At 44.3% G+C, this 13,428-nt stretch overlaps 1 protein-coding gene across 2 annotated transcripts in view; it reads left to right on the forward strand.

The window, feature by feature from the left end:
* The window catches only part of LOC138510294 (annexin A1-like), a 211,170-nt gene that overhangs the window by 113,575 nt on the left and 84,167 nt on the right, over nucleotides 1-13,428 (forward strand). The window lies entirely within an intron of this gene.

The raw sequence follows: 13,428 nt of genomic DNA on the forward strand, positions 1-13,428 counted from the left end.
GGGAACTACAGCTCCCATAATTCCTTCCCACGTTACATTGGCAAAACTACTAAGCCGAGGAGGAATAAGGTCAGGCAGGTTACCTCCATTGATTTACAATGGATATGTCCCTGTAATGAGTACAGGCAGAGTCTGGCACATAGGCCCTCATTAGGACCCAGGCGTTAAGGGGTTTACGGCGCCGTAAACGGCGCCAACCCTTAACGCCTGATTCCAAGGTCCCTTTGCGGGATGGTGATTTTAACGCCTGCTTTTTCCAGGCGTTAAAACCCATGCCGCAAAGGGACCTTGGTGCTAATTGCGGCACTGTAATTTACGGTGCCGTAATTAGCGCCTTTCCCCATTCCCATTATGCCCTATGGGGCAAAAATGGGAATGGGTAAGGGGCCATTGGTGAATGGGGAATTACCGCCCCACTCACCTTGGAATGGGGCGGTAATTCCGCCATCCAGCATGGCGGAACCCTGACCTTAGCGGCATGGACCATGGTGCTATTAGCACCATGGTCCTCAGCCAAGGTCGTAATGAGGGCCATAGTCTTAATTGTATAGACCTGACACTTGTTAAGATTCCCATTGAGACAAATAAAAGGTGGTGTGCAGAAGCACACAATGAGCGAGGTTGGCTACGAGAAGGCACAGCTGTGTCGGAGCTGATGGGAACCAGGCGATGGAAGTTGGAAGGCCAAGGAACTGATCTGCAGTTACGAAGCTCGAGGGAATGCCAGGTGAGAATCCCATGCTTTCGGGAAGCTGTAAGCATTCTGAGGCTGAAACCGAATGTGGAAAAATACACTTACAGGTACTTGAAGACAGCCTGCAACCCTACCGGGTGATCTAGAGAGTTGGGGAGGAGCAAGAAGATGTTGTAGACAGCCTTGACTGCTGCATGAGGAACGTTGATGAAAGAAGGTTGATTAACAAAACTGGTGAGTTAAAAGAAGGCAACAAAAATCTGGTTTGTGTTAAAAGCAAAAGTAACTGTAACACAAGAGTTGAAGGTTGTGCATATGCCGATAAAATGCGTAAAGAGAAAGGACAATTGCTGAATTGTAAGAGGAACAGATACAAAGTAACAGAGTGGTCCTGCAAAATTCTCAGTGAAATGTTCTGAGTTGATTGGGAATCAAAGGCAAGAAAGTAATTGCGATCCCGAAAGAAAGTTGAATGAATGAAAAGTAAGTATGTGATCTTTGAATATGCCAGGAGGCAAACATATTTGAACTATGTAAGAGGCCCTGAAGGCAACTCAAAGAGAATAAGAATCTACAAGTCAAAGAGATTGTGGAAAATAGAAGTACTAAGAAGCATTGGTGTTGTAAGAGGTGGAAGTTTGTGAATTGTAGAATTATTGAAAGAGAGGTTGAAGTGGTCATGCAGAGGTCTGTGTAAAAGCCTTGCAGTTTCAAAAGTCTTGACAGTGGAAAAGACATTTTAGATAAAACGTGGGGAAGGAAACCCCCACAAGGCGAAAGACAGGCTCGAGCCCGGCAGAGGGAAGCCTATGCAGAACTGTGTGATACAGTGAAAACAGAACTGTGTGATGAAGTGAAAAGTGAAAGACAGACTTGAGGCCGGCCCGTAAATGTCAAAAGTGAACCGGTATATTTATGGCGAGGCGGATGAAGCCTAAGGAAGTGATTGAACTACCAGAAGATTGAAGCCAAAGCCTGAACTGTTGAACTGTTAAACTATACTAGTAAGCCAAAGTATGCAAGACTGAAAGAACTGTGCCCTCCACCTATATTTTTTAGGAAACTCTCTAGACCCTGTGGTGCTGAACGTGGGGAAGGGAGTTGTTATTTAAAAAAAAAACATTCTGACAGTACTTTTGAGACACTATTTTTCAGTTGTATTTCCTTAACACATTTGGCATTTGTAGAAGTATGTCAAGGTTAGGTGTTCTTAGTCTAGGTCGTTTATGTTGACTAGACTGAATGGGACTATTTGTTATTTTTTTTATGGTCAAGATTACTCCCATTCTAGAGTTAGGGCCATTTACGAATTCTGCCAACTCAACCAAATTACCCAACCATGCTTCTTTTACTTCTCTTTATTTTAATCAACAGTGGATCCTTATAACACACACAGGCCAGAAATGTACACTCTAACCAAAAGACTGATCAAATTTACAGAAGGATATTGCATATACAAAACCAGTACTACTAAAAGATGTAGGCTTCAGGAATGCTCAATGCTATGTTGCAATGAACAACATCACACATTGTAATCTCTTGCGAGTTGCAACATAGCTCAGTTGGAAATACAATGTTGAACCTTCATTGCAATTCACACAGAAATGTATACATGGTTTCTGCCCCCTCATGCAGGACCCAAGTTAAGGATACAAGTGGGGTGATTGTACTCCATCTCACTATTATTTTTAAAGAGGGATCCCCTCCCTGCCCATATGCCCAACAAGGATCAGTATTCTCCCACAGAGGCCAATAGGGACGTAGGAGGGGTAATCACACATAGGAACGTTTGACTTTGCCTGAATCGGCCCTAACCCTACAGGCTCTAAGCAGGCACTTGCCTGTCCGTCTGTTGCTCAATACCACCAAATCTCAATCCAATAACTTCACCTCCTTCACACCAGACCAGAGGGGGCCAGGCTGCGTGGCTATTTCTATGTCTCACTCTTCAACACTCCATCCCATAACAACATCTTGGGGCAGCATAACCTATTATGTTATTTGGGACATTTCCCAAAAAGCAAGTTCTCACAAAAGGCCAATATGGATTAGGAAATGTGGACAACATCTCAAGCTGCCTGAGATGTAATTAAGTCATCCCCAGCCCCTTTGACCTAAAAGAGACAGGCCACCTGTTGGGAAGTTTTCTGATTTCTAAACATCCTACCCTACTACCAATTTCACCCACAGAGGTTAGTTCTTTGACTATGTCCGACACAGATTCCTCCAACCTATTACGCTATACTTCCTCTGGCAGATTGACCCACAGAGGAACTGGAGAGAGTTCCTCTGAGAGGTGATTGCATGTCACCTTGCCTGACATATCACTGATTACCTCTGTCCTACCGGTATCCACTAACTAGGTTGAATTAAAGTTTTTCAATATGCAGTTCCCATCGGAAGAGACCATGCTCACATGCTCACCTCTAACTCATCCCCACCATTCCTTCTCTCTCCAATACGAATCATATGCACCGTACATCTATTTGTAACCAGGAATGCTTTCAAACAATGTTTAATTCCATTCTCCTTTGCAGCCTGCACTCAATATTTGGCTCTCTAAGTTGTCACTTTGCATTAAAATGAGAAGACGAAAGATTAGGCTGAAGTCAAATAGCAAGAAATTATATGTCTGGAGCCGAATAGCTATTTTTCTGCTGTAATTCCGCTGTTACTAACTTCAAAGTGAATGTTCAGTACATCCCTACTTGAGCCAAATCTGTAACATAAAAATAAATAACAAGTGGAACATGTCAAGTGGTGCTTTCTGCCATGTGCTAATATTACACTCTGAAAACAGAAATTCACAACAAAATTAACAAACTTTCACCACTCAGGGTTCAATTCTAATGTAAGTGTACATCTGTGCTGTGTGGGAGTCAATATAAACAAACAATTGCACCACCTCTGGAAGACTGTCTTACAGCATGATTCTTATGGTGCCATAGACAATGACAAATGATTCTGTGAAACAAATAGTGGAAGAATGTTCTTGACATGCTTTGCATGTTACAGCGCGTATCAGCACACGTTTTCATAATTTATTCCACATTAGTTAAATAAAGAATATGGGGCTGATAATTTAAAATTTTGTAAATGTTAGAAAAATGTTAATAGTGACATTTGGCCTCATTATAAGATTGCCGGTCCGGGAACTCCGAGAGCATGACATATATAATAGAGTCATGCTCTCATCTCTTGATGCCATAGCCCCACTGAAGTTAAAAAAGAGCAAACAAAGAAAAAACATCAACGCCTGGTTTTCTCCTCATCTTAAAGCCCTCAGACAGGAAAAGTGACGCTGTGAAAAAATTTGGAGATCACTTCCCTCAGAAAAAAACAAGAAAAACTTGAGTAGACTAGCCTCTCATTATAAAAAAGAAATCATCCTGGCCAAACAAACGTCCTACAGCACTCGAATCTCACAAGCCAAATCCAACACCAGAGAGCTCTTTACAATACTAAAAGAGGTTGAATCTCCCATCCAGGCTCCTGACTCGTGTCTCAAGGATAAAAACTGGTGCACGGGTATACAAAATGCCCTAGCTAACATAATCTCCTCTCTCAAGATAAAGATAAACATTAAAAAGGATTCCCTTCTCTCTTCCACTAAACCCAGCATCCCCACCCCTAAAAAGATACACCCAACTCAGACCCACCTCCGTGCACATTCCCAATTTTAACTTCCACAGAGTATCCACCAAAGAGGTAGAAAAGGTAATTCTCACCCTCAAACCTTTGAACTGCCATGGGGGCCTATGCCCCGCACAATTGGTAAAGGATGCGGCTCGTGATCTCGCACCATTTATTACCAAACTAATAAATGCGTCGTTCACATCAGGCAGCGTACCTAACAATCTGAAACAATCATGGGTCCTCCCCCTGCTCAAAAAATCGAATCTAGACCCCTCTACTCCCACTAATTACCGCCCCATCACTACAGTACCATTCCTTCTTAAAATCCTCGACAAAATAGCATACCAACAAATCCAACATTACCTTGAGCACTTCCATCTCTTAGGAGTCAGACAATCGGGTTACAGGCCTCAACACGGCACCGAAACCGCACTCATAGATCTTAAGGCAAAGATAGATGAGCTGAGAGATCAGGGTAAGGTGGCACTACTGTTACTTCTTGATCTCTCGGCTGCCTTCGACCTGGTTGACCACGAGATCCTATGCGACCACCTTCAAAAAGCCGCCCACTTCTCTCAAGAGGCAACTGACTGGATCCAATCCTTTCTAAATAATCGCACGATGAGAGTCTTTTCCCTACTAGCAGCAGCCGACCCAACACCCATCACCTGTGGCGTGCCTCAGGGATCTTGCGTCTCCCCGACCCTGTACAACATCTTCACGAAACCCCTTTTTGATGATCTAGATGGTCTGGGTATCACCTACACTAATTATGCCGATGATACCCAGATCCTCATCCCGTTGACGGGGGTTTATGACAAGGATTTGGCCTTCGTCAACAAAGTATAACTCATCATCCAGGCATAGATGGCCTCACACGGTCTATGCCTGAATGACGACAAAACAGAACTCCTCAATCTAGGGTCCTCACATAACCTTAACAAACTAGACCAAAGCTACTCCTCCTTCGTAATTGACAACAATAAGATCACGGTAGCCAAGGAGGTCAAAACCCTTGGCTTCTACCTAGACTCCACCCTTACCTTTAAAAAACAAGTTAATACTATGGCATCCGCCACATCTTATACATGCAAACTCATCAGAGCAGCCAAACCTTTTCTCTCCCCGTCTAACTGTATCACCCTAGCCGGGACTCTGATCCTGTCCAAGTTGGACTATTGCAACGCAATTTATGTAGGATGCAACAAATATATTACGAACAAAATTCAGATCCTCCAAAATGACGCCCTAAGAGCGGCCCTCAGTATCCCAAAGAAAGTCCACATCTCTGATTCTAGAAGGTCTGTCAACTGGCTTTCTACCAAAGACAAAAGATTCCTCAAATCGGTTTCCCTGACCCACAAATGCCTCCACCAAGCAGCCCCTCAATACCTTATCACTAGATTCACCAGACCTACCTCCTCTCGCCCCTCTAGAATGCCCAACTCCAATCTCCTCCTGGTGCCCAGGTTTAAACGTTCTATGTCAGGTGGGAACAGCTTTCCTGTTAAAGCAGCACAATACTGGAACTCCCTTCCACCACCTTGCAGGGAGGACCTCCCCTACCGCCTATTCAGAACTAAGACCATCCATTTGCTCAAGATTCACGACACATAACGACCTCTTGCTCTCTTGCTACCCTAATGCTCCACCACTAAGATTGTAAATATGCACATTTAGGCTGTCAACTGCTCAGTGTAGATACCTTTTCATGAGACAACCGATTTATTGTGTATGGTATTACTTATATTGTATATTTCTGTAACCCATGCCTCATCAGCGTGCATTGTTTCTTTTTGACACGTCCAGCACTGTAACCACGGCTGGACTTCATTCCTTGTATGTAACCAAGCTTTTCAATCCTCTTGTTGCCTCTGCGCCTTGCTACCCCTCTAGGGGTTAGGTGCACAATATAAATAAATAAATACAAATACAAATAAATAAATACAAATACAAATACAAATACTTTGAAAATCATGCCCAGAAAGTCATTCACTGGATTCCTAAATTCATATTAGATTTGGTCAGCTTCACTGAGTGACTGAAAGAGGACAAATGGTAGCATTTGGATGATATGAACCTAAGCAGTTGGTGTGTACCATGTTTTGGAGTACTTCAATCTTAGTCACCTGTTCCTCCATCAGCGGCAAACTCTCTGGCAGGTATAGCATCCGTCAGAATTAGTGACAAACAGGCGGGTATGAATATCATTGTCTTAGTAATTGCAATGGCAAGGTGCTGAAGTCGCCTCCAAAAGGTAAAGCGTGTGAATGTTTAAAAGTCTGATGATCCTAGAAATACCCTCTTAAGACTGTTGTGGGGTTTCACATGCAGATCCCAACCAGACTGACTGACCTCTGGATAGGATGATAATTTCCTGAAACTCGTATTACTTCTGCCAAGTGTCCAAAGGGTAAGTGCTTCACATTGGTGACAATGTAGATGTTAGGCACATGATTAGGCCCTTCAGTAGTGCAACCTCATCTCTAGTTTGCAAGAGGTTACCTCAGGTGGACGCTAGCGATGCCTTGTTCCCAAGGGCTGGATGGCAAGCTCATGGCCTTAAATATAAAATAAGATTACAAATTCAATAGGATTTTATTCGACAGAATGTCATCTTGCCACAATGACATATAAAACAGAAATACCATAAAATATCCTATACAACACAATTCATGTTTGATAATAGAGGTAATTGTGCCTAAAATTCATTATAAGACATACAGGGTAGATCAAATACCAAATGAAACCATAAAAGGGCACCTCCTCAATGTTTGTTATTAGGCCATTTCATTTATCAGGACCCCATTAAACTCTCTTTTATTATTTGGAGTCTGGTCCGCCAGGCTTGGGTGAGATAGGTTGCCACAGAGAATACCACTTTAATATTGTCACATTTTTTAAGAAACTGAAGTGCTACATCTATATTGGTAATACCATTTGTTTTCAAAAGTGGGATTACAGGCTTGTGTCAGCATGATAACCATTGCAGAAGAAAAGAAAATGTGACAGTGTCTCATTTGTGTATGCTCACACTGGGCAAAGACTGTTGCCATTTGGAACCCACTTCTTCGTCACACATGCAAGATTCAAATGGGAAACTCTGAACCTGATGTAAAGATTGCTAGAAAATAGTGGCCTGACCATGTCTAGATAGGTTACTATATGGGCGTGTCTTACTAGCCGGGTAGGATGGGCTCCCTACCAAGCACCTTCACTCGTTCACCAATTCAGCCTCCATAAGTGATTATGCCAGATTATTTGCTTTTAATCTATCTCCCTGGGTAATTCCCTGCAGATTCTGCGATAGGTCTGACATTCCTAGCTGCCCCAGTGATTTTTTTACTTGCTGGACCCATGGCAGTGTTCTGCCCCCTTCTGCCTCAATAATGTGTAATAGAGCTTCTTGGTACCTTTTGCAACTCCAGGACTGACCAGAGCCTCAGCCAATAAGATGCTGGTCTAAAACTGGCCTCTCTCTGTATTGGTCTAAGTCCCAGTTCCAAATATATTGGAATAGTTGGAGATAATTTTGGAAGTCCCAGCAGTTTCTTAAGGATGGCTTGTTCTGACAACCCCAGTGTGTTACAGTCCACATGGCCGCAGATCTCTGCCCCATAAATGGCAGCAGATTTGGCCTGTGTTGACAACATTTACATTTAGGGCGTTGTCGTGCCCTGCCCATGAGAGTAGAAACATCTCACTATACCCCCTCCATATTTTTCTAACTGCAGGCTACATTTTCCCACTTGGAGGGGCCAATTCCCTTGGTCATTTAACCTAATGCCTAAATAGTCATAATGTTGAACTTGCTCCAGCAAGGTATTTTTAAGGAGCAGCCCCATTTTAGCATATTTGCTGAACTCCGGGTGAAAGATAACGTCCTTACTTTTTGTCATGTTAATCTTCAGTTGCAGGTCAGTGAATTTGTTCACAATTGCCTCCAGCGTGGTGCTAAGGTCTTCTGGTGATGTTGCTAATATAACTGCAACATTGGCAAAAAGGAGCAGTGGGCATTTCTCCAATCCCAGTTTGGGGGGTCCAGACATTTGCTCCTGACATGCCTTACTATCTCATCGATGTATAGCAGGAAGAGGAGAGGGACTAGGATGCAACCCTGTCTTACACCTCTCCGGACTTCGAAGGGGTCAGTCAATTCCCCCATTCCCCATCGAACTGCAGCCATGTTGCCAGAATATAGCTGGAATATTATTTGCAGGAGACTAGGGAGGATTCCCCTTTTTTCAAAATATTTCCAAAGGGCAGGTCTTGACACAGAGTCAAACGCGGTCCTGGGGTCGATGAAGGCTGAACATACCTGCATCTTCCTCAGGACCATGTATTTCTGTGTTATAACATGAAAGCAAAACACCTAGTCAATACTACTAATTCTGGGTTGGAATCCAGCTTGCAAATGGTTGATGATCACTTTTTGCATTACCCATTCCTGCAGATGTACACAATTGGTTTTCGCGAAGACTTTCCCCATCCCATCCAGTAACGATATGGGCCTGAAGTTGTAGGGGTCCTCCCTCCTTCCCTTCTTATAGATTTGAATTATAGTGGCCATACACCATGATGGCGGGTCTCTATTTATTCTAAGGCATGCATTAAAAAGAAGCCATAGCATGGACCCCCAGACTATAACCTCCTCTTTAAATAAATCTATCGGAATGAGGTCTGGACCTGGAGCCTTGCCCCACTTCTGGGACTCAATTGCATTATAGACTTCCCTCAGCTCTAATTGAATAGACCTGCTTTTGTTCCCTCGTCCAGGCAGTCTTGGGGCTTAGCCTGGTCACTGGGGCCTTTATTCATAGTATATAGCCCCTGATAATGCTTACTGCAGGAATTGGGGTTTATTTCAGACCACCCCCCTGTCACGCCCATCCTCAAGGCCGCTCACCAGCCTCCAGAAGGTCTGTGAATCGCCTGTCATTCCCGCCTCCTGTAAGTCTGCCCATTTCTGGTGAACAAAGGCCTCTTTCCTTTTGTTCATCAGGATTTTAAATTTTGACCTAAGCACTGATTTATCAATAGGTTGTTTACTTTTTAGGCAGTTTAGTATGGCACTCTTTGCAGTTTTACAATCCTTATCAAACCACGGGCACAATTTCATAGCATGTCTTTTGGTAGATTTACTAGATTTTGTGACAAAGGTTTGGATAGCCTCTGCAACTTTAGTAAATCTGGGCAAAATTTCTATGTCACTCATATCTATCAAGGCACACTGGCTTATTAGGGGCAGGATAGGATCATATATCTGGGGTTTCGCTTGAGTTAGGTCTAGGTCTTCCCATTTTATTTGCTTTTTCGCGGAAACCCTGTAAACATATTGGAACACTTTTAATAGCTTGTCTGTTCAGGTGATCTTTGGGAGTCCCACTCCAGCTGGTTAGCTTTATATGTAGCTGTTTGTGGTCACTCCCTTCTGTACTCAGAACCTCATAATCTTTTATCTTGTCCGATTGCTCCATCGATACAAAAATGTAATCAATATAGAAGCAGCTCCCATGCCCCACAAAGGAAGGCTTCAGATCCCATGCCCCACAAAGGTCGGCTTCAGAGGTTGGTCCTTAGGGAAACAGGCATTACAATCTCTGAGTCCCAACCCCAGCAGTGCCGTAGCACTGCTTAATGGCAATGGGTGAGCTTGCCTCCAAGGTGGCAGAACTAAGGGTGGTTTGTCTCAAGCCTCATCTAAAGGCCCCCTCCATATCTAGGAAGGGCTCTAATTGGACGTTTACATCACAGACAAAAATGATGCCATGATTTAAATTTGCTTTGCCCAGCCTGTTCATCACTAGGCCCCGGGCAGAATCTATGATGTTAGTGTTTGCCTTGGGAATAACTCTATTATAGAGATTACATAGGGGAATCGGATTGGCACTTTTACCATTCAGCACTAGGTACTGAACATCGGAGACCCAGTATTTATCTTTTCTATATGTAGGCCCAAGGGTGTGCTAATACATATGGCCAGCCCTCAGTAGGGCATACCCTTGGGACCCTTACTTGCTAGTATCTGGAAGGCCTCATATCCATGAAAGCTATTCGGTTCCAAATCCCATGTCTCCTGCATACATATCAAATCATAGCTTCTTACCATGTCACACCACTCCTGATCCACCAGATGTTTCTTGAGTCTGGCTATGTTCCAGGAGATCAGGTTGGCAACCTCCTCAGCCCGAGCCCCTGCAACAGAGTCAGCATCATGTCAATCATCGGCCTCAATATCCCCATTCATCACCCTAGCTGAGACAACCGGGAGCCGTAGATCCATTAGCTGGTCCGGGAGAGGATAGGGAGTGTATACATTGGGGAATTCAACGTACCTCTGGGGCGCCAAAGTTGGTGTTATCGAGATTCTAGAACCCATTGGGGATATGTCTTGCCTGTATGGACAAAAGGCCATCCTTCAGCCAACTGTTTTTTAGGGTTGCCACAGTTCTGTCATCCTCATTGGGGGCATACTCTGTCTTATGCAATTCATAATATCATTTCTGATGATTGATTTGCAACCTCTCTTCTCTCTAAAATAATGGGTGACCTTGTTAATCAGGGCTTCCGAATTCTCATGTGGCCCACACGCCAATTTCCACACATTATGCAGGGTGTCGGAGGGTCCGACCTGATTGGGCTTTTCACCACATGTTAAACTAATGCCCGACCTACACTCATTAGAGTGATAACCTCTCACATCCCTTCACCCCTCCCCTCTGCACCGATGGTCTTTGGGTGGCACTCCATTCTGCGTTCACCTGACCCAACCCAAAATACGACGGTGCCTCCCCCACATCCGAGCCACTGATAGGGCCACTCTGTTTACTCGGTTTGCCAATGTCACCCCTATTTTGAGCATCTATAGTCAAACATTCGGCCAAAGGCGATATTCTTGGTTTAGCCACATTATGCAGGTGGGCCCCGCTTGGGATCAAGTCCTAGGTACAACCTCGTCTTGATGAGGTTTAAGTATGCAGATCAGTTCATGGGGTTCACCTGGTTCGTCCCTAAAGCTCATAACCCCGAACATCCCACCCAGCACCTGCACATCCCTACAATTAGGTTTAATATTTTTATTGCACAATCTCAGTTTTGTTTGGTTCAAAGATGGCCCAGTAGTGTCAGGAATATCTTTATTTCCTCCATTATGGGGTTCCTCCCCAAAAAACAAAATATCAGTTTGAGGTGCGCACCATGGCAATACACTCCTTGCCCTTCTTCTTCGGGGTTGTCCCATTAACCTCAGCCACCCCCTTCCATTCTCGTTGTCTGCAGGGGCTTCTTTATGAAATGATACAGAGGGACTAAGGTGTAAGGAAAGATCCACAGTCTTACTATGCAGCTCTATCACTTCTACCCATTCCTCTCCTTGTTGGATAATGGGTAGCACATAGTTCTTGCACATCTGCTGCCCCTGAAAGAGGCCTATTTCATATTTGCCCAGGGGATCCTTGAGTTTACTCTGATCCCTAAACCGAGGTATGAGAACTGGTGCTATGGGATTTAATGTCAGGGCACCGCTTTCAGACAGAATTTCATTGTCATCTATTACCATGATAAAATTGGGAGCTGCAGCGGATTTCCTATGTGGGGGTGCCTTCAATTTCTTAACCGTTGTTCCCTCAAGGTCATGTAAGAGGCCTTCAATTTCTGTTATAAGTATATTGACATCCTTAATGGGCGCTAGTTATGCACCTTCTTACTACACCCCTTTGGCGTAAGAGGTTGCACCGCCTTGCGTTTGGTCATGATGGCAAGGTGATGGGAACTGGATGCAGCAACACAGCAGCAATATTAATTCAAAGTTGCCACTCGTGTTACAATACAGAGCTCTAGGCTCACACATCTCAGGGAAAAGGAAACCCCCCATAAAACTCTATTATGGTAACTAATTAGATACAGTTGAGACCTGATACAAAAACATGTACTAAAACACAGCTACAATTTAGTTAATCCAATTAAAGTGCCAGTGTTTTCACTGGTGGTGACTTGACCGCTCCAATAGCGGACACATACTAAATATCAGCTAGTTACCAGCCGATTTGAACTTGGCACATAAGTCAAAGCAAAATGCTTGTTACACGTGAGGGGGCGTGCAGGGAACGCCCCAACAGCTTAAGGAGCTGCCAGAGTCCGACTCCCCCCCTTCCTTACCTGCGAACACTCGCGCTCTATAGTCTTCAACGGACCCAATGCACAAGTATATTCGAGCTCTAGCAGTGGCCTAACTCGTGCAAAGGGCGGCTCTGGCTTCCCCGGGGGATGATTCGACTAAAAACTCTCTCATGCATGAACGCAGCCAATTCTGACGATGGGAAAAGGGGAGTAACACTGGAATCATTGGCAGACTCACTAACAAGGCTATATTTAATGCACACATTAAAGATTAACTGGATCCCTGACCGCAACAGGAAGATGCACTTGTTATTTTAACTGTATCCTCCTATATCATCTTCCCTCTGTTCCACCACAAAAGAATGCATTTGCTGTGTGACACAAGCCTACACTCCAGCCTGGCCCTAGCAATCCCAGTGCATGTCCTATACCTACATTACAGCAAACCTGATTGCAGTGAGAGAGCCTGCCACATTGTTTGTAGTACTTTACTCAATCAGCTGCATAAACCCTGACTGCCAGTAGCAGTGTTCGATCCGCAGATGTGCTATTCCAGGCTGGGGCTGCTGTAGAGAGTGATGTATACCCAGCCACACCCAAGGGTGAAAATGGGGAGCAACTCAGGGGTTTAGGAAAGATACAGAGGAGCTCATTTTCATTGTGGTGTAACTTGAAAGGAAGGCGTAAAAGCCTTGAGCAAGGCTTTAGCTCCTTCCATTCATTCTACATCACAAAATCTATCATCTATGTATGGCAGAGAAGGGGGGCGGAATGCAACTTGGGTTTCTGCCACCTTCCTTCTTCACCATACAAATTCTTCACCATACAAATGTTCAAGCATTTGCGCCTGTATGCATTTTCATGCCAGCGCAAACGCTGGAGATCCCTATGGGATCCGCCTGCTTTATGCAAAAGCATCAAGCAGGCGGAACCAGTGGAGGAGCCCAACATTTGGGGGTCCACCTGCGAGCCATGTTCAG

The sequence above is a fragment of the Ambystoma mexicanum genome, chromosome 6p, assembly GCF_040938575.1.
Source record: "Ambystoma mexicanum isolate Mex_15411 chromosome 6p, UKY_AmexF1_1, whole genome shotgun sequence".
NCBI classification, from domain to species: Eukaryota; Metazoa; Chordata; class Amphibia; order Caudata; family Ambystomatidae; genus Ambystoma; species Ambystoma mexicanum.